This window comes from Pezoporus wallicus, unplaced genomic scaffold, assembly GCF_028554395.1.
Source record: "Pezoporus wallicus isolate ANWC-B61680 ecotype Strahan unplaced genomic scaffold, APGP_CSIRO_Pwel_v1 contig_3181, whole genome shotgun sequence".
Lineage (NCBI taxonomy): Eukaryota > Metazoa > Chordata > Aves > Psittaciformes > Psittacidae > Pezoporus > Pezoporus wallicus.
This window is the reverse complement of record NW_026641700.1, coordinates 4087288-4113733: the sequence shown is the minus strand read 5'-3', so window position 1 is coordinate 4113733 and position 26446 is coordinate 4087288. Positions and strand designations below refer to the sequence as shown.

Genomic DNA, 26446 nt, shown 5'->3' with positions numbered 1-26446 from the left:
ATGCGGTTTGTATTTATGCACGTATTATGTCTTTTCTATGAGTCTATGGAGGACATTGGTTTCCTGCTGTCAGTCTGGCATGTATCACTGATAATACACTTAAACTAGATAAAGGTAAAAAAATAATGGACAGTATGCCGAAGCATTTATTTCATTATAATAGGTTCTAATGGGATGAATGCTTTTATTCTACAGGAAAGAGGATGGCGGGTATAATTCATTTAAAGCTCCACTTCTTATTTGTAAAAGCTCCACGCAATAACTATTATTTCATGAGGTCCAATCACTTAGGGCAAAATTATGCCACCAGCACAGCAGCCAATGAACGCTCCACTTGAGGCAGAAGAATTAAGGGCCCTGACATACATCACTGCTATGCACGTCTCAGCAGGATTCCTCCGCAGCATTGCTCTCATGAGGTTTCATACTACCTGTATGAAAGTCACCAAGATTAAACACTGCTGGGGGGAACTGGGGCATGAATTTCAGTCCTGTCCCTCACTGAAAGCCCCACAGCTCTCTGTTTCTGATGCCTCGCCTTTCTCAGTGCCCTTTCTTATTCCAACTGCCCCTATGCAGAGGCATACCTGAAATGAGATCAACTGCAAAATAAACAGCTTCACCACTAAAAAAGCACACAGTGTAGAAGCACGCTTTCAGGCCACAGAGCATGAGGGATGAAGATCAAGACTTCTTGTGTGGTTCACACTTCCCAACAGAAACTTAAATTGAGCAATTCCTAAATTGCAGTGACAAAATATCACCTAGAAACCCCTGGGGGGAAAAAAGAAGTTCTTCAGAAATGATGCCAGGTATTTTAACTAGAGGGCTTGGACAGCAAGTAACAGAGGGTATTTGTGGCACCTTCCTTTCCTCTATTTCATCATTACAATGCTTATTCACTTCTACTGCATAGGGAAGGAGACCTTGCTATTGGAGACAATACCACCCTCCAAGGCTGGTTTAAAATATCTCAGCTGAGCCACTGTAATATCTTCTGAGCAGTAGGTATAAGCTACTATTAGGAGCCTTCTGCAGCACAAACATTCCCCCCCTTCCCCATACCGAGGGTAAAATCTCAGAGAATCAATTCACTATGAAATCCTTCAGCTCCTTTGCTAGCTCCAAAGTGCTTTTGCAGAGCCACTGCGTGGTGTCCTTCAGGGCGGTCTGCGCCCAGGCACAGCATTTACCTCTTAGGCTGCATTTACCTTATCACAGAAAAGCTTGAGATCATTCTACCAGGAGGCACACCCTTCAAGATGTAGGCTACCTCTAGTCTTTTCCTCCAACCTAATATGCCTGATCCATGCCATCGACAGCCGAGAGCCTGGGTACAGACAGCGAGTATCTGTGTAGGGGTACATTAGCAGTCAGGAGGCAACAACCATGATGCCTTTAAACATGCTTTCTTGAGCTGGCTGCTCTGTTACAATACCTGTTGTACCAATTTGGTGGGGTCTGATGGACAGTGTAAACAGCAAAGTGCCATGTAGATCTATGTATTCTCCACTACTTGGTTCTGAATGTTACTTTCAATTTTGTTTTTCCCTTTAGGATGCAAAACAGTCAGGACTATCTCCCCCCTTTTTGCATCTTATTTGCATTCTTACAATAAGCATACAATCAAAGCAGTCAAAAAGAAACTAAAACAAGAAGTTTTCTTTCATTTCTTGGCATTTCAACTATCAAACACATCCAAGGGAGAAGGAAAAATGGTAGCATCTCCATGAAAGCAGTCACAGCCCAAATTCACATACTCCATGCCATCATCTGCACACATGCTACATTAATAAACTGCAAAAAGGAGTGTCAAGCAAGGGACAAAGAATAAATTTTATTCCCAGCATAAGATATTGCCACTGCCAGTGAAAGTGAGGATTAGGTTAGTAATTTCAATTGCAAATGGTTGGTGTTTTAACTCAAACCTTAGGACTCTGATGAACACAACCATGGGGAAGTCAGGAGCAGCAAAGACGTGTGTGTCTGGAGAGCTGAGTAGACCTGGTCTGGGCATGCAGGATCATGCAAAATAAATGAACAAATGAGCCCATGACGTCAGCCCACGGTGAAAACTCCCAGTCATCAACAAGCCAGCACAGGCTAACCAGCATTTAGCTTTGCTACACATACAAGTCAACTGCAAAATTAACATATTTTCATGCCTGATTCACCTATAAAAAAAAAAGCCCCCCAAACCACTACAATTCAGCAACGCCATAAACATAACATGAAAAATATACCTTCTGCTGAAACAGCTACCTCACACCTTTATTTCTAATAATAGAAGTAGCTTCTACTCCCCAAAATCCTCTCCTACCAACCTTCTTTTCTTCCTACTAGCATCTCCACCTCGATTTCCTCTGCTCTTTCTCACCTTGACAACCCCACTTGAGTAGAGGGTTTGCCACAGAGGACAGATTTTCAAAATGCAGACTGCTCCAAAAGGCATTACCTCCTCAGAATAAACAAAAAGCAAGCTGAGATTACAAATGTCCCAGAAGTGCAACATACTCCCTCCATTTCTCCAGAGCTGGGAAAGCTACAGGATACCCCACTCTCCTGACTTGGTCTAGAGCCAGAAGGCCACTTCGTGAACTAGCTGTGATATCTATGCTTTCTACTCATTTTTATCTATCCACTGATTTACACAATGCCTCTACTGCAAGTATTAAAACCACTCTCAGGCATGTCTTTTGCCGAGACCAATTAATATTTAATATTAATGCATCCAGTTAATTCCCTAGGATTCCTGGAAAACTCTCTTCCAGTTTTGAACTCTCCCAGGAGGCAACTAATATTAGATTTATACCCGGACTTTTACCAGTTGGCTTTGATGAATTTCAATTAGTGAGCCTGACCACAAACCTTTCCTTGCAAATACAGAAGCATATCAAGGGACTCTGCTGGCAGAAATATAACAGTAGGCAACAAAATATGCTAGTGACACAACATTTTAAGCTTATGCATCATCTGTAGTAGGCTAAAATATCTCAAACACTTGAAATGTGTCCAGATTTTCATAAAATAAATTTTATCTACTGTACAGAGATAGCTATTAAGAATAAAAATGCACTGTGCTAACAGCTGTTTCTGAAAATAAAGGGGATGAAGCAATGTAAATTACAGTTTACCTACTAATTTGCCAAAAGCATCCCAAACCTAAAAGATTCTTGAAAGTAAGTAGCACTAGAACTTCTACAGAATTTGGAAATTTATGTCTTGCTGATAATTCATTCCTAATAGTACTATAGTAACCACAGTGCAGAAATTAAAAACGGCAAACAAGCCACAGCTTTGTAAGGCTCCAAAAGTAACTGAAAGTGTTTCCAAGAGCACATATTTTTGTGCCTCAACTCAAATATACTAAGTACATCAGCTAGAAATTTGGTTTGTTTTTATTTTTTAAGCCATCTGGAGTAGTTTAAGACATACTACACAATAATGTGGATTTTGTGATTCGTTACTAATCTCTTGAGGTTATGTTAAAGGATAAGAAGGGAAGGGGCAAGTTACATTTGTATATTTTAACTAACCATAGAGGCTCATCTTTGGTTTTGCACATTCTCCACTGGCTAAAACTACCAAATGTTTTTTTTACCCTTGACTCAGAAATGTCACTTCTGGAAATCTGCAATATTTGTCACCATTTAACTGCAGCAGTACCCAAAGGAACTCTGTACTGCCACACGTGAATACAACTGGAGGAACTTAATTAATCTTCCTGTCACTTCCATGATGCTTTTCATTAGTTTAGCTGCTATCTGATCAACCGTTCCATTCTCTATTGGAAATGGCTAAACAGAACCTCCTATAAAAGCATTTTCAAGAGGTAAACAAAGACCCACCTTTGATTTTGAGAGCCTTTACAAATCTTTGCCATGCAGACTTTATCGGTTTAATAACAGTAACTGCAGCACTGTTGTTTTTAAGCAACTGGAATTTTCTACATACAAGGTGTAAGAAATATAAATAGCAACCATATGCATTTTTGTAAGCTTAAAGCTATTCTTGCATTTTATAGTTTGAGCACAGATGACACGTGTTAATCGAAAGGTCATACTTCTCTGAATTTTCTTTCCATGAATATGGGTAGTTATTACACAAAAAAACAGAATGCTGCAAGCATAAAACCAAACTGACATTTTAAGCAGTATTGCTGCTTATTGTTTTACTAAGTGCCCACTCCTGCCATCTTTTGCTCCTAAGCATGTGACAAGAATTGAGATAATTAATATAGATGAGCACAAAAGTGGTGCAGAAGCTTGAGTACATATATTGATACAAATTTTAAAGAGAAAGATGGTCTTAAAGGCAAACAACAAGACCGATAAGCTTGTCTGAGTCCACATCAAAGATATTTTCACACACACACATACAAAAACCCTATAATTTTTTTCACTCAAAGAATGAAAACTGGAACTGGTGATAACATAAATTCCAACACACATAGTCTATCCTTTGTTCCTCTTTCCCTTATTTTATTTCTGTACTGTGTTTAGCACAATTTGTCTAAATAATGTGTGGGTTTTGAGTAGATCACATGTAGACAATCCCTCACTACCTTTGGTGAGGTGAACAAATTAGTGTTTGAATTTTTATATCCATCTTTCTCACACTCTCTACAATTTTGTGACATACATTTCAAGAGTCATCACCATACCCACGCATTGTATTTTCCAAATTTATAAAATTATGGTATATAAATTTAAACTCATAAACGTAGATGTGGGACTGAAAAATTCTGTATAGCTTTTGCACTCTATATTCTTTTATTTTTTGCACTGTGATTTACAGGATGTAATCCATTTGTAAGTCCAACCTGAATTTTGCATTTCTAATTGTACCATCATGAATTAGCTAAATTCAGTATGTAAAGGACCTGTCAATAATCCCTTCTTAATCAGGTGTGTACATGCCATATGCTGTATGGTGTATTTGTTTCAAAGAAATCAGTAGCCACAACTATGCACATCTATTATTTCTAAAATCATCTTTATCAATCAAACGACAAGTCTCAAGTAACAAGCCCAGATATTACATAGTGAAATGGCCTATTTATACTGCCTGTTCTGGCTGTTTATATTTGGTTAAACAAAAATAACTAATATTTATTGCATTATTAATTAGAGACCTTTTCATTTTGCTTATAAATTATAGCGATGTGATTACTGCATACGTTGTCAGTTAAATTTCAGAACCATCAAATCATTAGCACGCCGGTATTATTCCCCTGTGGTTTCACATGGGTGCTTCGGGTTTTTTTAGGCAGGGGTGTTGGCGGTGGAAGTTTTTGTTTGGGGTTTCTTTTTTGGTTGGGCAGTTTGGGGTTTGGTTATTTTTTCCTTCAAGAATGTGCATCGATAAAATGGGAAGCTCCTCAGCAAACCTACTGATTCTAAACTGACTTTAGTGCAAGTAACCCCAGCTTGACATCTTCCTGCCTTTCTTCCATGTATTTTGCGAACTGCCTCAGCACACCCATGGCATGAGGACAGTACCAAGCATTTTTCAAAAAACTGAATAAAAATATTTCTTTAACACTTACATCTCTTTCAAATCACTTGTAACAATCTTACTATCTCCATCTAGTGGCTTATAATATTAGGATTTTTGTTCTTATTAGACTAAAAACTTTATTTATTGTCTTTTGCCTTGCCAACCACAGATCTTTCATTTCCTATTTTTGGCTTTCCCTATAAATTTTTCCATACTTTCTGTTTTTAATTTTTATAGATATTATCCACTTCCCCTGTTATGATTTTGTTCCAAGCTGCTTTTTGATTTCCAGTTGCTGTCCTCATTTTGTGCTGAACCAGAACAGACTTCTAGCCAAAACGTTCAATTTTCTGAACATGAAATGACCTTTTTTTGGTGATCTGGTAGCCCCTAGTTGTTTGAGGAAGTGTCAGTTTTCTTTCCAAGCCTTTGTATACTTTTTCCCAATCAGTTCTGCTCCTCATCTTCCTTTAAGAAATAAAACAACTTGAAACACAAAATATGTAAAAGATTTTATCTGCATCCTGTTTGCTGCTATAGAACATAATCAAATCAGTGTTCACACCCTTGAGTCCCTAAATGGAAAAATTTCAAGATACAGACACGAAACAATACTCCTTTATTTTCTTGATGCTGTATAGAGCTGTTTAAAAGAAAAACAAACAAACAAAGAAAAAAGCAATGCAGCATGATTTTACATTTCCCAGTGATTACGAAGGCACCGAGCTATGATTTCAATATATAACTGCAAGAGGCAAATGCCAGCAGATGCAATCCCAGGGACCTACAAGGGTCCCTGAGCAGAATGAGTTGAAGCGCAGGTGAAGTGAATTTGAAAGGCCAGATCTGAGAGAGAATACTGGAATAAGAGCCTGTTGTCCTCAGGGTAACAGGGAAAACTGTAAAGTGGACCAAAAGCCTGGGAGCTTGTCTATACAGGGAGAAACAGAAAAGTTTTTATCAGTGGCCCAAAAAGAAGCATTTGGAGAAGTTTTGCTCTGATTCAAGCTTGGTTTGTGGAAGTTCATCAGGAAGCATTCGTGCCAGTCGTGGGAGCTGGGGTAGCTGGAGCAGTACCAGCAGTTCAGATAGAGGTAAGTGAGTGGGTGCAGAACACCTTGGGTTTTATACTGGATTGATAGAGAGAAGCAAAACTACATCAGAGGCCTAAGCCAGGAAGGGACACAAACACTCGCAGCTGCACAGCACTACAGCTTCTCTCCTGCTTTGGAAAGCTGAGCTACTTTGCAGCAGCACCCAAAGCATCTGCAAGATGCCAGCATCATGTCTGGAACCAAGAACAGGCAGGAGCTTAAGACACATCCAGCTGTAAGTACCAAAAAAGCAGTCATCTTGACTAAACTAGCCAGTGCTACAGGTGTCTCATGGGGTAACTCATCCCACGGTAAACTGTTATCTGAGAGGAGGAAGATCAGTTCCTCTCTGCAGGTATTCCTTTCCACTGATTCACAGAGGCGTATCAACATTTAACTTTGGTTAGACAATGCACTTTTAGCCAGTTAAAGGTAGGCAGGAGAAATTTCATTTCCAGTGACTATAAAACAGTTTAACTAATCTCACAGAACATCAACATGCTGTGTTTGAATTTCCCTTTAACATCCAAGTTTAATATCCAAGATGTTGCTATCAAAGGAAATGCTAGCGAAAGGTGAGCAAGTTACAATCTATCAGAAACTGCCATGCCAAAAGGGAAGGAGGACAAAATGCCAGCAGACAAAGCACTAATTTGAGGGTATAAAAAGATGCAAGTTACGGTAGTGTTCAACTTTTCATGAGACAGTTTTGAAAAATGTGTATTGTTTTTATTCACACTAACTGAATTTGATTCACGTGTCAATGTGTGAGCATTTTACTCATGCAAAGAAACACAGACAACGAAAAAACTGTCAGTATCAGTGATACTCATTTTTTTTTCCATAGTAGATCTCACTATAGGTAGGGTTTGACTCAGAGACTGACACCAATGTTTTTAGGTGTATATGTGGGTGCCTACCTGTGAGCTCAATGTCTAAATTCCCATCAGAGTCAACAGAGATCAAATTGATGCAGTCAACAAAGAAGAGTTACGCACCACATCTGGATATAGACACCAACTTTGGTCGGCCAAGTCTCTCTCCAACCTCCATTAACAATTATATTGACTAGAATTTCACTAATCAAAAGGGGAGCTTAAATACCCAACTCACTCACAGATACCTATACACAGGTACCTAACATACGTACTCTTGAGAAACACAAGCTGAATTGCAGCCAAGGCTTCCAAACCTCTCAAAGAGGAGAGACTGGGACCCCTGCAGATTGCTCATACCCATTGAAATTCAGCTCCATCTGGGATCATCACAGCAACTACCAACTGCGCTCAGCAGCAATAAGCAGCAATTTAGAACAGAACATGAACAACACCTGCAAGTGAAACCAGCATGAAATTTATACAAGAAGAACTGAATTATCTCCCAAGGAATTAACTATAACATGAGCTTGAGATAAAAGCCTGGGCTCTTATGTGACCACACAGTGCATTAATATTCCATCTTATGAAGAAAAAGCCCCTCAAACCCCAAACCAAACAAGACCAACAACTGCAAAATACAAGCAAACAAACAAAACCCAACACAGATCAAAAATGCCTGTCTCAAAAATATACCACACTACTCCTGAACGACCAAGCTGGCATCCTACAATAACCATGTTCCACTACAATCCCTGTGGATTAATTTACGCTATTTATGCTTATCTATAAGAAAGAAAATGGGAACATGTCACAAGTGGCTGTTAGATGACATAACCATTTAGTGTTAATACTGAAAAGAAAAAAATGTTGACGATCACCCAGAAATAATTTATTTCTTTTATATTTCAAAGGCCACAGTACTTTTCTCCTAGAAGGGAGGGAGGGGAGGAAGGTACTGCTGTTTAGGATTCTCCCAATAGTGTTCAAATACATTCCTACTTGGTTTGTAATAATTAACAGTAAAAGGAGAGTTTTCATCTCTGTTCTCACCTTTTGATCTTATTAAGAGAGCCTCCTGCCATTCTAATTCAGAATGGCATGTAAGAAAAAAACTCCTGTCTGTATCTGTTCCTGATGTTCTTGTTACATCTTTTTCCTGTACGGTTTCTTTTTGATCTGGCATACCTCTGAATTTAATTATCAGGTTTGAAAACACCTTGCCATAATAGCAGTCTACAAGTAATTCTATTGCCCACAGCTGAATGAAGACTGTATCCCAAAGACAAGCTCTCTCTTCGATATGCACTTTTCAGAGCCCATCTCAATACAACTGTATTTATGCCAAAATAATTAAGAAATGGATAATTTTGTGACATGACAGCCTTAACAGAGTACTGCTGCTATTTTTAGATAATTCAGTGATTTGATTTTTAGTCAGTTGGCCACTCAGTAGACCTAAAAATGTCTAGTTACTGTAGGTGCCTAAATATGGATGTAGAGACAGAAAATATCAGACCTTACCTCAAAGAACTTTTTCTTGTCTGCACTATATAGATGAACAGTATATCACAGATGAAGGTGTAGATTATAGCTTAACTTCATAATCCTACAATGTACTGACAACTGAAAGAATTTCAGCTAGGTTTGAAAGCCCCAGCTGTATCTCTCCAGACTCTAGATAAGAGGCAACTGTTCCAAGCATACTGACAGTCTATGAACTCATCTTGGACAAGAGGGACTATGTTATACCAACACAATCTCATCTTGCTGGTGTTAAAGGAGGAAAAGCTGGCTGTAGAGATGTCTGTATCTCTGCCTAGCGCTGGGGAATGATCTGCAGATGGCAGAAAGAAGATGAGTTTTTCATGAAGATGCATGGTGGCATGCTGGACTGCTACACTCACTTCATTTGCAGATCCTCTACTTTCTCTGTATGTAAAGAACTCACTGTCATTTCATCAACATTTATGTTCTGACTGCTCAAACAGACTTGACTGCAATGTAAAAGTGACTTCTCAGCTCATCTGTGGCCTGCAGTGATTTGGCAGTTTAGTTTTGTGCAATAGAAACTGCATCACTTACAAAAAAGCTTTCACAGAAAATAGTATAAGAAATAAAAGTCCTCGGTAATATTATTTTAAGCAAAAAGCCTGCCCTGCCTGTTCTATCCCACTAAATATAATTTATCATGTTCTATAAGCTGTTGATACTTTTTGTACTGATGCATTTTCATTACTTATCTACCACTTCCTTCCTTGATCACCATCCACCAGAGCATTTAATCAAGTAATTATTTTTACCAAGAGTAATTGTCTATACATTAAAATCCACTGGTCCATGTTTCATCTTTGTTTACATGTCTTAAAACCAATGCCTAAGAAGAAATTCAGGAAGCACTCTGCACTAGTAGTGCAATGTTGCATAAAGAATGCACACATGCTCATATACACACCTATTTATATTCAGCCATATGCACACATCTGTGCATGCAGTGTAACATGACAATGCTAGATGCTTTCTCAGATGCATAATTAGCTTGCTGCACAGGTAGTCACATTAGGATTCCTGTTTCTCCTTTTCTCTTTCTCATCCTTGCTCAACATGGTGATCTTTCTTTCATCACTGGAAATCAGGGCAATCAAATTTTAGAATTAGGAGTGATAAAATTTGCATTCCATTGTATTATTTTTTACTTTCTATGCAGTATCCCAGAGACATTTGATTAGAATGAGGAAAAGGTTAAATATAATAGTCAAAATTTAACAGGTTACAATATGATTAGTGTTAGGAATTGTCCTTACTAAAGTCCTAGTGGGTTCCTACTCATTGCCGTTGGACATCAAAATTTGTCATGACTGATTACACCTCTGACTTCTGGGCATCATAACTGTTTTACTCAGGTTAGAAACCTCTTTCCCCCTCCCCCATCCTTGTTGAACATCACAACCAATGCGTAAGAATACGAACTAACCATGGTTTTAGTCAAGGTCATTGGAGAGGGTCTTCCATCGAGTATAAGGCCAGTGGAGCCACATGAAGGATATGCAGATTAGTCCCAGCTGGAGATTAACCAGCAATCCTCAGGCTACCCAAGGGTCATCCCCCTTACTCAAGGATTAATATCCACAGTTCCAAAGCACATGCTTTACCTCCTATCACCTGTCCTCATCCATTTATTACAGAAATTTAGATTACTGTCTCCTAGACACTTGGTGAGTGCTTTAATAAGCTTCTGATATTATCAATTCCTGTCTTATGCTATGAATGTTTAGCTCTACAAATAAAGACTTCCCTAGGACAAATGATAAAACACAATCTTCAGAATAGCTCTCCTGTGTCAGTGGGTCATGAAGGATAGCTAAGACCAAAGGAAATATCTTGGTCTGAATCAAAACAAACAGTTAAATCTCTCCCCAACATCCAGGTAAGGTACTTATAAGTCTAATGTTTTGTTCCCCCTTCCTCCCCCCGAGCTAAAAATGTAAGCACACTGTTAAAATACAATTCTCAACTGAAAAACTCAACCATAACATTGGTGAATAAATTCCTGCTAACAGATTTTGTATATTTTGATAAATAATAAAGTGTGGTGCATGTGTTATTCTTAGATGCTAGTGGAGGGAGGCACAATACCCTGTTAGGTTTTTTAGGGCTTAAGTATTATTTATTTATTGACTTTTCTTTGAAGTTAGATAATTTTTAATTTAAAAAAATAGATTTATATAAGTTTAAGGCGACAATAATCACAGAAGAGCATAGTTTAGTGGATTTCAAGTAGTATTTTATGATGAGTACTTTCAGGGTTTCTTTATACGGTGGGGTTTTTTTTCTGTCTAGCAACATAAAAATAGCAAACTTCAAGAAACAGATTGTTCTGTATATATTATATGACTACTTAATCTGATTTTTCCAGTGGAGAAGCAGATGAACCAGTGGTTTGATCCTGCTGTTGCACATACTACGTATTTCATGGTTTTTCTGCTACAGTCTTTTACCCTTTTGTAAAGGGTCATTTCAAAGTTTTCACAGAATATTTTCTAAAGAAAGGTCAGATATGAGAGACTACTAATGGATTAGCCTTTGTTCTTTTTTCCTTGACTTACAGGCATTCAAGCCTGCTAGAAGATTTTGTAAAATGACAAATGCAAGAGCGACTGACTGAACAAGAAACACCCATTACTTTTGAATGGGGCACCACAGGAGCTGCAACAGTTTTTAACTAGAAATTACAAAATCTTTAATTTATGGAACTTTAAGGAAGGCAGATATTAAGTACCACTACTACATCTGTATATATTTTTAGATGTATCAGAGATACCAAATTGTGAGATAATTAGAGCATATTACATGAGTCATCAAAGCATGTACATTCCAAGGGAGGCATAATTAGTCATTTCTGATGACTGGCTAAATACTATAAACACCACTTCACTGTCAATCAGGGGTCACACCATGAAGTTGTTAAGGAACAAATAAATCATTTCAAGAGAGGTGGTTTGACTGTAAAGCTTCTCCAGTAGGAAGGCATTGCAAACCAAAGAGTTCTCTCCATTTTTAATGGTAGCTAAAGACTCTTTCAATTCAGCAAAGCTAAATGACTCTTGCTCATCAACAGCAAAACACCGGCACCTTTTGAAACGTCCCCACCACCAGTGCCAAGACATGCTTCACAGAATTAATCTGTCTGTACCCTGACTAATGAGGTCCTAATTTACCAGACTTGAGGCAGTCATAATACAAAAGGATCAAAGGGCATGAACATTTATGATACAATATTAATATTTTTTTCCAAGAGCTGTTGTATTCTAACTAGCTGATCTTATAAGATAGGAAACAGTATAACCCTGGTTTGCAGATGAAATGTGGGTTTAAAATATAATTAGAGAGATTAGCTAGAGACAGAGAAAAGTCTGAGCCCCTGAAGCTCTTGACTCCAGGGCAACACTCAGCTCACGCTGTCTCCCATCATATAAACAATAAATCCAACTGCAAGAAAGCAGTGTACATAAAACCTGTATTCATCTCATATTGCTGAAAGAATATAAACTAAATGGTTTACTATGTTGTAAGAAAGCACTGACTCATATTTTTCTTACACTATGTTCACTTACATGTTCGGGGGGGGGGGTGGTGTTTTTTTGTCGGTTGACCCACCTGCCCCAAGACAAAACTGGGTAATTTTCTCATTGTATAGCTTCAGTGAGACTGTGGAAGTTACACAGGGGTGAACTTGACCCAAATTGTATCAGGAGGAGGCTGTGCTGCTAATAATGGAAAAGGTCTTCTGTTCATTATGTCACTATTGAGTAGTTTTCAAAGAAAATGCTTGCAAACAATTGTTGTCAGCTTTCAAATGTAATTTCATAATACTCTTGTGGCCTTCAAACATGCTACATTTTCATCCTTATCACCACATTAAATCACATTGCCAATAATGTCTTTGGGACAAATTTGAATTCTTCAGGCTTGAATTTAATTACATTATGTAAACTAGGAAATGTCTTCAGTGTGCTTTGAGGGAATAGCTTATCTTGGCAATTGTTAAATTCTGTTGTTTAAAATATTTGCATTTTGATAACTTCATTCTGCTGCATACAGCATTTATTGATCTTTCTCAAGAATCCATTTTCAACATAGTGCATTATATTTATTTTTCACAAACCCTTGACTGGAGTATGTAACCATACAACATTTAAGGAAAGAAATAAATTAACAGGTTTTTACGAGCATCAATATTTTATTTTATAACAATTATAAGATGAGGAAATGCATCCACATGCTCCTCTCCCCCAGACACAGTACTTTAGTGTACACCCTGGAATATAGCAATGTTACCTTAAATTTTTTTCACAGAAGGAATAGTTACATGGCATGTTATCTGTGATCGATGTTTTTTCTCTATATATTACGATGCATTTACTACCTAATTTGACTCATTCGGTATATGTTTTGGTTTTGTGCTTTTTTGTTTGATTTGTAGGGTTTTTACAGCATCTTCGGGAGCTCTCTTTGTCCTTCACCTCCTGATTTCTGTCTCTTCAGACTTCCCCCCCCACACACACACTCACACTTATGGCAGTGATAACTGCATTTCCAGACACAAAGGATATTTTTTTCTTTCATATTTATTATTTCAGAGAACACACATAATGTGGAAGCATTTTACAGTCAATCAAGACAAGTCTGCCTTCCACCTGCACTTGAATGAAGCTCTTGAAATGCACGAAAGACCAATTCCAATTAGCAGGATTGCAAGTAAATATTACATACATTTTCATCATCTATCTAATGAGAAAAATATACACATCTAACAAAGGCATGCAGATTTCCATATCCTTTTTAATTCTTAAACTTTAGGAAACCAGATCAGTATGTGAAAAAGCTCACTTCACAGCTTGATATTAGCAAATGAGTAAGACAGTATTTCCAGCATGCAGTATCCATGGCCAACTGTTCTGTAAACATCCAGCAAGCCTAAGCAAAAACATTGCCATGAAAAGTCTTCCTTAATAACACCACCACTTGTCAAGGTCTGGCTCCAAAGTGTAGTTGTAAGTAATGGCACCCTGTTAATATCTCAGCTTATTTTCTAAAGATAATAAATCTCCTCTTCAATGCCTACACTAAATCCCTGTATCAGATTCCCTGGTAGGGTAGATCTCGCATAAACAACAGAAATGAAAGATTATTGCAGTTTCAGTGTGGAAATTTTGATCAGCTGGATGTTCCCATGTAGTAAATAGTGTTCAGCTGCACACCACATCTGCTCTGGCACATGTGTGCCGAAAAAGAGATAGGGGCTTGGCCAAAAAGGGCGCTTTTTACACAATTTTGGATTCTACTACATTTCCAGCAGTTAAAGTATAGGCCAGACAGTTTTGGAACCTTGCTCAGGAGTATACAGATGAACAAACATATGTTTATAAACAAATCTCATTGCAAATATTGACATTGAAGTATTCTATATGCCTTTGGGATTTGAGTTCTTTCATGAAGTGTTTGATAATTTATAAGACAATTCCTGAAAACTTCCATGGGTTTCAACCAATTTAAAGGAAAACTGGAACTCCTATCATTGTCATCAATTTCCACAGCATGAAAAATAAAATGAAAATAAATAAAAATAAACATGCTTTTTAAGTTTTGTTAAGTTACATTAAAAAATGGATTATGGGGTGGTTTTGGTTTGGGTTTTTTTGTTTGTTCTCCCCCCTCCTCCATCAGGTCATCTTACAGAAGATATGCCATAGAGTAAGCAAATTTACTTGAAAAAGAAAACCAGAATTTCACAGTTTGCTGTTAGAATATGCCACAAAAACCATGCCACTGACTTGCTTTTGGGCATCTGTCTGTCTAAAAGTGCTCCTAACAACAAGCAGGGGTATATCATTTTAAAAGTATATGACATGTAAGTACACATGAAATCACAAAAGACTCTAGATCCCACTTACTTCAGGAACTTGACCACTTAACTTTTGTTAACAGCTACAAAAATGCACAGGCGGCTTATATCAGTGGAGCAATGTGCTTTGCACCTAGACAGTTACTATCTAAATAACCATAAAATTCTTTGGCAGTGTTGGCCTCGGTCCTTACTTGTAATGTCTACAGAGTGAAGCTGAGGGCAAACACAAAATGACACGCAACATCTAAGTTAGGTGTTTCTGTTGAGTACCTCACATATTTGGAAACTAGTCATGGCACTGACTTTCAGATTTTCAGCTGTGACCAGACCCTCTGTATGTAAGTGTGATAATATAACATCAGCAAAGTATCCTTTATAAATTTGGATCAGAAAAATAAACCTCAAACCTTCTGAATAACACCTACTGCCGCTGTTGAATCATCTCCTACCAGGTACAACTTGCCATCACAGTGGTGACCCAGGCTGACAATGTGGCCTTTATCCTTCTGCTTGAGGAAAGGTGTCTAACAGAATGTAGGTAGACAAATGCCACATTCACTCTAGGAGGCTGATTTAAAACTTCCTGGTTTTACTTCCCATTCCCAATGCAACAGTAATCCTGATGCTACATCATATTTCACTGTGCTGGATGCAGTCCCTGAAAGGATCTCTTTTAAATTGGCAGAAACTAAATGATTAATACAGTATTGATTACAAAGAAGTTTGCAAGTACTGTTGCCAAGCCATTGGTTGCCATACTTCATCAACAGTCAGCTCTCTGACAGAATCATTTGATGCCTCATATACATCAACTACCTCATACATTCTTAAACAAGATTTAATGTATATTCTTCAGACAGAAGTAGTTACTAAGGATAAAATATGTGGCCATCAAAAGAAGCAATTTTTCCCTACGCTGGAATTTCTTATGTAAGTATATAATCACTTGCATTCTGCCTACATGACTATACATTGAAGTTCATTAGCTTTATAAGCAATGCTCTCCTACTCATAAAACCACACACAGAATTTAATACAAATACAGTTTGTGCATAAGGCTAAGCCATCTGCAACAATCTTGCATTTAAAAATCACCTTTGTGTTCCCATGTGATGTTGCTGAGCCAGATTATGCAAACCATTTTAGAGCCACTTTAGGGATGTGTTTTAACCATGTGATAAGGATTAAACAATATAATCCAAAGTGGATGCTGCATTATGAGCCACAGTAATTTCTGGCAGCTCCTCTGTTGCTGTTTATATACAGCCACCATTAATTTTAAACATGCTCTTTCTACTCTTCCTTTAGAAGGAAACAGTAAAAATAAGAAAAAGAAGAATCAGATCAAACATTTCTTTAATTTCACCTTCAACCTAGGGCCAAGATGAAAGCCCCAGCCAGCTTCAAAGCCTTAACCTAGGAAGCACCATCTTTTACCCTGCTGGAAGTCAGATTTGGGGACACGGATTTGGAAGAAATTTTCCAGGCCATTCTCTCTCTCAGAGAAGCTAAAGCCATTCCTGAAATAATTTGATTGACATGCATAGACTGAAAATATAGATTGTAGGCAAGTTTTACAGAATACTTTTCTGCCCCTAGCAGACATTATAGACCTCACTATGGGTTTATCAGGATTACCAGACTAATTTAGCTAGCAATCTATATCTTTTGTACAGGTGCTTATCAGTCTGGCATACAAACGTTATCACTTAGTACAGTTTGGGTATTAACTGCTAGCAGCTTTTTAGAGTATAGTAGTACCAAGCTGGTTTTGGGCTTTTTTTATTTTAAGTAAAGACAAAAAGTATTACTTGTGAAAATTTCTCAACTCTAAAGTTGGCACAAAGTTCCTTTGAACCAGTTTTCCAGAGAATGATAATTACTTTCAACACTGTTTCTCCAGTTTCTTCATTTTTATCTGATACACTCACAGTGATTAATACAAAATTTCAAGCAAAAGGCAGGCAGAGCTAAAACAAAGTTAACAGTGGATTTCTTTCTTAGTGCCTAATTCAGCCAAGTTGAAGCATTTCTTTGTGTAGTCATTAAAGATCAATGCCACTGCTGTTGTAATGATATTTATTTCTGCTGTCTGATACTAATTTCTATACAGTATGCCATGAGAATCTTTGGAGAAAAGGGAGAGATTAATTCCAATTTAGGAGAAATTCTCAAAGTGCTATGAATCTTGCAGCCATGACACCTACTACTGATACTTGTTAGTGACACCCAGATGAGCTCTTCTAAATCAAGAGCTCAAACACCTGCTTCTTTATGCCAGTTTTTCATAACTTCAACTCCACTGGTTTCAGTCACCAGTGGCCCTAAACTTTTATATACATATATATGCACAGATGTTTATAGATGTGAGCAAGTGAAAATTGCCTACAGCATCAAAGTAACACATTTGGTCTGATCCCTTTTTTATTCATTAAAATTACTTGACTAATATTCCATTGGTGCTACATTATGAATCAGAAGTTGCAGTTCACAAAAACATTGCCCATTAGAATAATTTTTGTCCTTTAATGTCGAAGTCTGCACTTCACCAGATGTCTTAAAATCATACATCCACCTTCAGTCAGTTATCTCAGAATCAAGCTAATCTGGTACACTAGGGTGGAGGGGGAAAACTTTTATAATGCTTCCAATTGTGCAGTAGCAGTGTTCTGGAACAGTATTGCACTAGCTGTGACAGAATAATAAGGCTATTTATATCTTTAGTGCTTGATAACTCTTAAAACTAAGTTACATCTATGTAATTTAGGGGGCATCAAAGCTTTTCAGTGTCTGCAGAATAAAAGTATGCTAATGAAGTTTTTTGTGTTTTGTTGTGTGTTTTTTTGTATATATAAATGAATGTTATCTTTCAAACCAGAACCAAATTCCCCAGCTAAATCTCTGAATATAATTTCCTGAATTTGCGTGAAGTACTCCTTTATGTATGATTATTATTATAGTAGCTATGCTAAAATAGCAAATCTCTTATGGTCATTAAAAACTAACAGTTGCCTTTTAAGCACATTAGTGCCAATGTATTTGTCGCTATCACAAGGAATCAGGCTATGCTTTGCTGACTTTTATTATCAGAAAAGAGTCTCATTTGTCTTTTTTTCCAGATGAAGTTTTGTCTACTTGGTTATATTTTTAACATAAAAGCTAAAAACAACTGTATCTATACAGTTGAAATATAAATTGAACTCCATGTACTATTACCCATGCATCTACAACAAGAAAAACTTTTAACAGTCTTGTGTTTATTACTTTTTAAAGCAAAAATAGTGCTTATTCTCATATTTCCAAATACACAAGGGGTGTGACCCAAACATTCATTAGACTTGACTAACAAATATTATGATCTCCAGCATATGGAAAAATTTCTTTCTTGACTTCCACTTTTCCAAACTATATGGCATTTAGCAATAGGCCCAAAACAGAAAATACCTTAATGCTTCAAGAACATCAGGAATGGGTTTAATATACTTCTATGAAACAGGAAAATACAGCTTGTGTGGATGACAATCTATCCTCTATTACAGCAACTATTTCGCATATGAACAGAGAGAAAATACACATAACTTCTTGCTAAAGGAGTCTTCATATATGAAAGAGTCAGCTTAAAGAAAAATACTGATTTGGATATATTGATCCTTAGACACCAGGCACGGTAAATTGTCGACATGACTGCCGGAGCTGCCCCTGAAACTGCTGCATTCCGGACATTCAGGAGGAGTTTTCTTTAGATATTATCACTTACAAAACCTGAAAGCTCATAATTTTCTAACATCTATAAAGACTTTCTTTTTTTTTCAAATGAAATTCTGCTATTCTACTCAGATTTGAACTATGTAAACACACCTAATGTGTGTTAGCCATCACAAATGAAAGGCACAGGGCAAGGTGAGTAATGGCATTAGAAACTGGCCCCTAGGCTAGAAACATCAGCGTTTCATATGGATGTATTCAGGTATGCAACTAACAAAAGTTATGAAGTTAAAACATATATAATGCTAAGTTGGATGCCTGGATTATTCATACCCTGCATGATTTCTGTGAAAAGCTATGGGCATGGTAGAGACTGTAAAATTAAGAGAACAGTTGTACAATCAATGCTCTTATTGATTTTAGAAGACTGATAGCAGTCTTGGAAAGTTGACCCAGAGAAGCCAGTGTAGCTAAAGAAATGGACTAATGAGGCACAGCCGTAATCTGAGAGAAATCAGCAAAAGGGAAGAGCTGTGCATCCTCTGATAAGCAGCATTGGACAGGTTACAAATGCGAAAAGGTGAGAGCAGGGGGACTCCCCCCCCCAACAAATTGACAGAAAATTCTCATTGCGACTGGGGCTCAGAGCAGCCTGGGACAAGAATGAGCACCTCCCTCACACAACTGGCTTCAGACTCCCACTGTGAGGTTTAGCGTCCCACAAAGGGGTGTCTACCTTTTCAATTATCCCCCTTGGCCTAAGGCCGACATTGACCTCAACAATCCTAAGCAATGCAGAGGAAATTAAGGCTACACTGATTATTTAACTCCCTCATGTTAAAGCTTTTTGGTTGGGGGGGGTTGGTTTGTTTTTTTTTTTTGTTGTTTTTGTTTGTTTTTTTTTCCCCAAATTGGTAGTCAATCGTGTAAACTTCTGCTTTGCCTGAACACACAATATATGCTTTTTAAACCTTAAAACTTCACTAGTGTGAAAAATTAATGCTGTTCAACTGAGAAACCCAAGACACATTAACTGAGTCCACTGTTTCCCGAGAAGCAGAGTCCTGTGGGCAGACAAACCCACAAGAGCTTGCAAACGAGTCTGAAAGTCTCAGGAACCACAATATGCTTCCCATCAAGCTGCAAGAATTAGTTTGAGAATTCATTTTTTTTATAAAGCCCTGAGGAAAGCCTCCCTTTCCAGGTGTAGCTCCATCCCTTTGATAATGTTAAAATGAGATGAGCCAGACATGCCACATAAAAAAAAAAACCTCCAGTGACAGGACCTGTTAGAGAGTTACTCCACTTTCTTTGCTCACAAGGGAAAGAGGTATAGGATTTGCTATTGTTCTTTCCCAAACATAACATATTGTATCTCTTGTCCCAGCTAACCTCTCCTTATGTTCTTGGGCAGCTGAAGACGGTATACCCAAAGGATACTCAAAGCATCCCAAGGGCTTTAACTGTTAAAGTAGAATGAAAATAGAAAGAAAGAAAGAGTCAACAAGATATAACAAGTCTTCTGTATACTCTCTATAGTAGCCAGTTGGGAGAAAAATCATTGTTTTATTTAGTTTATAAAACGTTCATCAATAGGTATGGTCCAGGACCCTGACAGTTAATTAAATTCCAGGGGTTGTTTATAGCTACCTTTCCATTTGATCCCACCTCTTTCCTTAACTTGTCTTCTGCCTTTGGACATCTATAGAATTTTTCTTAATGTTAAAAATAGAAAAAAAAGTCTGCCTATATTAGGTGTGTTATAAAAAAAATTGCAACTTGCTCTTCTCCATCAAACTATCAGCTATTAAGAGCAGCCACTACTATCTCTACAAAAGAAACGCTAAAACATCAAGCACAGTTTAAGGGGTTATCAGAGTAATTTTAAAGAGAATTAAAAATATTCTGAAATTTATACTGTGACCCCAAGCCTGTTTTAACAGAGAACAACCAGAAAGTATCAATATAAATGGGAATAGGACAGGACCCCAGGGAAGATTCTAAATTCTATGATGTGGTTTTTATATTGAATCAAGGTGAAGTATCCCATTTTTGTCCTAAAATATACACAATATGTTTCCAAATAGTATTACATACCATATGCACATACGCTGAAGATAAGAAACCAGGCAAAAAAAAATTAATGCAGAAGTGAATGAACTTATATCTCAAAATGTAATCAAAATAAAATCAAATCTCCAAACAGCAGCTCAGCCCAATGACATCTTTTTCCACCTGCATTTTGTAACCATATTACATTTGCACTGTAAAACCTGGTTTTGAGAAGTCATGAAAAGCTCACTGGACATGAATTCTGCTAAACCATGGATCTCAAGCAAAATGTCTTCATTATCCAATTTCCAAGCTCCAGATAAAATAATATTTGAAATACAGCTAGTTGCCGAATAATTATTTAGACTGCATATTCCAGGAAACCATGCCAGTAATCTAAGGTCAGCACTCTCATAACACTGAAGTCTTCCAGTATAAAGCCAGTAAGAAGGACTTCTTTCATTAACATGACAGTACTTAAAAAAAAAAAAAAAAAAGGGGGAAAACCTTAAACAGAAAACTTTAAATCCTGCTCAGATTTGCATCCTTACCCATTCTCAGGCTTTACTACTCCTATGACACCATTTAATCCATTTCAACAGCACTGCACTCAAAAATTATTTAATCCTAACTTACTATACTTTTGTTTTCTCCTACACCTTTCACTTTCACCCCACATTTGTGACCAACTAGGCATTGCTAGGAATTTTATTTTACTATATTTATTAAAAAGCAATTTAATTCAGTAATAAAGAAATTGCTATCTTCATTTTGTACATATTAACTTTTACTTTAAACAAGTATTATCAATAAAGAAGTACTGTTATATTTTATGAAGAACCATATTTATCCCACAGACTCTCAACAAATAAAGCTAAATACTTGTACAATTTGAAAGGCTTGCCCCTTTCTAGCATTATGCTTTTTTCTATTTTATGAGCACTGCAATTAGCTTTCTAAACATCACAATAAATTACTACTCTTAAGTTAAAAATCATTCTGACACTTTCAAAACAAAATATTTATCCTTTCCATTATGAAACAAGTAGAAAGGCTTTCCAAGTATTTTTAAGGACAATTCTTCTGAAGTAACTTTCCCGACTATCATTTTCTTTTATACTGGGTCAAACTAATACTAAGAAATTCCTTGGAGGATGCAATGTGTTTCAGTTTTCCTGTAGGTTCTCAAGTCCATATCTTGTATGACTCAGGACTGTGACTACTCTTCTGAAATAGCCTCAGTGAAATATTCAGTATATAAAAATACTGTAAAATATTTTATTCATTGTGAGGAAAAATTTGCTGACACTCTGCTTGCAGAAGTATCGACCACCATGAAGTGTCAGCAAATCTGAGACTGTAGGAACTTCAGGGAACCTCTGCTGCAAGTATTTCACATTTCCTACTCTAGGGCGGCTTTGTCAACCTTTGTCCAGCTAACACAGAGCTTGAATGGTGGCCCATATGCAGGATTTGCAAAATTGGAAACCGCCACCAGACATTCCCCTTACTATACAGAGAACTCAGTGCAGGAGCCAGAAATTAAACGCCTGAAGACTTGTGTCTCTGCAGTTCTCAGCATTTTGGCAGGGCTCCTTAGGAAATTAAATACTAAGTAGAAATCCTAATATACTACTAATAATACTAACATAAACCTGTAGGATCTTCAAGGCTTTTGAAATCTGGATCTTAGTTGGTCTGCTGAAGCCTCTTATTAAATAACACATGGAATAATCTAAAGACCTATGGATATATAACACATAGAATAATCTATTATAATCTATAACATTTAAGACTATTTTATCCAGAATAAATAATCATGTGTTTTAAATTAGGAATACTAACTGTCAGTCCTTTTCTTATGAATCTTTTAGATTCCCTAAACAGCTGAGGATGACACAATCATGTTACATGCTCACTGCATAAACGGCAGTGGTGAGAAATGAAAGTCAAAGCACAGACAGGGATGCAACCATTTGTTTAGAAGATTCAATTACCACTTCCATACAGAACTCAATTCACTACCATTTCTGACACTGTTTCCTATTGTTGCAGCAGCTTGAAATTTATGGGAAGGGCTTTTCCTTTTCACTAAATGGATCCAAACTGGTAGACTTCCTGTCACTTAAAAAGCATGTAGTCAAAGGCAGTGTTTAAGCAACAGACACTTTCAAATAAATAATGCAAAGCACTTGAAGCTACCAGTGTAGTTGGCAGAAACAACATACTGTTTATATATCCTGTCTGGCTTGACTCAGGCTAACATATTAGGCTTCATATGCAGTACAGGCAAATAAAGCACACAAAGAATTACAGTCATACCTCATGAAAATTATTCTTACAGAAATAAACATAATATTTTGCAATATTTATTGCTTTGGTAGTTACATCCTATACCTCATTAAACAATGAAGGCAAAATAAAGCTAACATTGAATTGTATGAGCTTATGGCGATGATTACTTAAGCTGGTACCACTACCTCTCTCAAGACTGCTCTCTTAGCCAAATCACAAGATCTCCCTAAACTGAAGCCAAACATGTCATAAAAACAACTTTTATCATAAAACTGTTGTAACTTCCAGGTGTTGCAATGATCAGCAATGGAAGCTTAGTCACTTTTGAGAAGACACAGCATACCCTGTTTGATTAGTACTTCACATGCTATCCTGACAGAGAGGCAGGTTATAAAATCAACGTGGAAACCCCACACTCTTATCTTCTTGACAACAAATATTATAGGTAAACTCTTTTTAAAATTTGCTTGGGCCTTCAATCTTAGATGCTTTTGTTTATAACACTAAGAAAAATGTATCTGCAAATACAGAAAGATGAAACAATACAATATCATAGAGGCTGGAAATTCATGCCACTGTAGATAATATTCTATAATTTTATTTTAATGATTTTAAATTGGTGAGTAAAACCCTAGTATTTAATCACAAATGCTTTTTCTTGTGGCCAATCCAAGTTCATGCCACATTAACACGTTTCCTGTTAGGTCCAATACAGTTTGCTCTTTTTTAACCTGTATGACTGAAATTTGGAAGGAAAAATAAAACCAGAAGCAAGCACTGACTAGTAACCAAGAGACTAGAACTGTAAGTAGCATGTGAATTATTCAAGATCAAAAACACAAACGCAGTAAAAGATGGTGCAACATGTTGCTAATTGCCCAGGAGGCATAAATTCCAATTTTCTCTAAACAATACATAAAATTGGTTGAGTCAACAAAAGTTACTCATGCAGGATAACACGTTTAAGTTTAGATTTCTTGCTCCATAATCAAAAAAATGTAAAGGAGTAACGATTCACTTGCCTACAGCCAAGTTTTCTTCCTGCATTTCTAATCCTTGTAAGGCTCAAAAGTCTCCCTCTTGATACCACAGATGAGAGTTTCCCCTGGCATTTAATTAAAAAAGGAAGGATATGCCTGTGTAGGAATGGAAGCAGAGGGAGAGCAAGTGCATCTTCCATAACTGTAGTTTTCCCAGTGTCTAACTGTGACTATGGTGTGGATGTAACACCAGATGATCAGAACAGCCTCTTTGTAGTACTGGAATCACACCATAGGACATGACTTTGAGGAACATGATTACAGTTCTGTTAAAACTAAGTGAGGAGAGTGAGAGTTAACACAAAGTCTCTGCCACAGTTTTCCTAAAGATGGAAAAAAACTGGCTTTCCACTCTGCTGACATTCATGTCTAACTACAGGTAATCACTTCCCTGTACAGGTAATCACTTTCCCATGGAAAAAAACATGAAATCTATTCTAATCAAATCTATTTAATGCAAAGCTTTAGCATGATTCTGGCCTAAGCAGCTATCTACCCTCAGTAACCTTTCATTGCCACGACGGTGAGACAGAGCAGGTCAAGGCATGTTGCCGTAAAGGGGAGCCTTGACAGTAACTACCACAATTCTGCACAGAAATCCTTCACTATCTTATTTTGTGGAAGTACCAAAAGGAAAAAAATCACTTAGATTTGAACTGAGATAAACACCTGGTTTCAACTGCTTCACTCCAAGTGACAATAAGAGGGCAAATTCCAGTGAAAACCAGTACAAAAATAAAACCAAATCATGATGAAGTAGACCAACATGAATATGAGTTACTTTTTGATGGCAGGTGCCCACAATTCACATTTTTGCCTGGATTAGCAGCAAGGGAACACCCCCCTTTCTACTGAGAGACTGCCTCCTGCTTACACCAGCATGAAAACACATGCTGGAAGTTACTACCCTGCTCCTGAAAACTCAGATTCATCCCACAGTAACTTCAGTGTCTCATTCAGTTTCAGCACAAGACTGAATACTTTCCTTCATTGAGAAAAACAAATACGCATAATAAATATATGCAATGACCATCCCTGGAGGTTCCCAAGGACCAAATTAAGATTTGACCAGCCCAGTCAGATCTCACAGCTGACCCTGATTTCAGACACAGGTTGGACTAGAGACCTCATGAGGTCCCTTTCAACATGAATTACACTGATAAAATAGTAGGTATAATGGATATTTTTAAATCAAATGTTATAACCTTCTATATTAATCTTGAAATCAGAAAAAAAAAGCAGATGTTCTTGCAAACTGAATGAATCATTTCTTAGATGAAACAGAATCATTAAGACAACTACAACTGCTCTTTCTACTCGTTATTCTCGTCATGTCTTGCTTTAAATGACTGTAATTGGCTGTGGTAGAAAATTTGTCCTAGTACGTGCATGCAAGTCAAATCCCAGTCAGAAACTCCTCTGTACAGCAGATGAATATTCATCATGAATGCATTTATGAAGTGACTATTCATAAATATTTGTTTCCCAACATGAGTGTCAAAAAAACCCCCACCTACTGAAGTTGTGAAATATCTCTTGATTCAATACTTGTTTGTATTGCACTCCTTGTTAGGGCAGTGTCAGGACCTGTCTCCACAGGGGAGCTGTTACAAAATACTGTTTATTCCTTTCAGCACATAGTAACTGTTTTGTGTCAGCACTGTCCCACATCCAGGGTGTCTGCCTGAAGCTTAATTTTTGCCCACTTTTAAGGCAGCAGTAGTGGGCAGGAATCATTGGAGTATATTCCTGAAGTTTCACAAGCTCTTTCCTGCTAACTCATGTGCTCCTCAAGCACTCCTCTCCTGTTGTTTTCAACTCCTCCAGTGGAGCTGAGAGCAAATCACTATGGGAGGTGCAGCCTCTCAAGTGAGAGCCAGGGCCCTCCTGCACCCCAGATAAAGAGCTCCTCAGTGTACATGAGTACGAAAGCTTCTGCACATGTTTGCACTGCAAGGTCAAAAACCTAGACTTAAACCACAGGTAAAAGACTAGATGCTTAAGCAACCAAGCTGAGCTGCAGCTCCTTCCAACTCAGCCAAATGGCTGCTCATCCTTGAAAGTAACATGTCAGGAAGCCCAAAAAAATGAAGACTTTGGTCCATGTCCTCACACAGGAGGGCATTTACCTGCAAGTTTTCTCCATAAAAAGTAGTGATAGTCTATTCAAAATAATAACTGTGAATAGCAAAAATCCTCCTTTGAGGAACCATCAACCACAGAGCATTTTGAATGTGTTCACAGAAATACTCTCCAGTCTTTCATCCTTTCACGTTAGTACTGATCACTTTGCATTCCTTGACACCTATTTAATCTATACCGCTTCTTCATGGAACTTACATATAGCAGCTGAAATGTTAAAGGGATTTCACATCAGATCACCCAAGAGCAAAAACTCCAGCTTTTATGAAAGGGATCTACTGCACATTAGCCCAACACCACAAAAAAAGTAAATAATTAATGTTACATTACACATTT

The 26446-nt window shown here is 37.4% G+C and overlaps 1 protein-coding gene across 3 annotated transcripts in view; it reads right to left on the bottom strand.

The window, feature by feature from the left end:
• Positions 1–26446, bottom strand: part of ZNF385D (zinc finger protein 385D) — a 416419-nt gene that overhangs the window by 161954 nt on the left and 228019 nt on the right. The window lies entirely within an intron of this gene.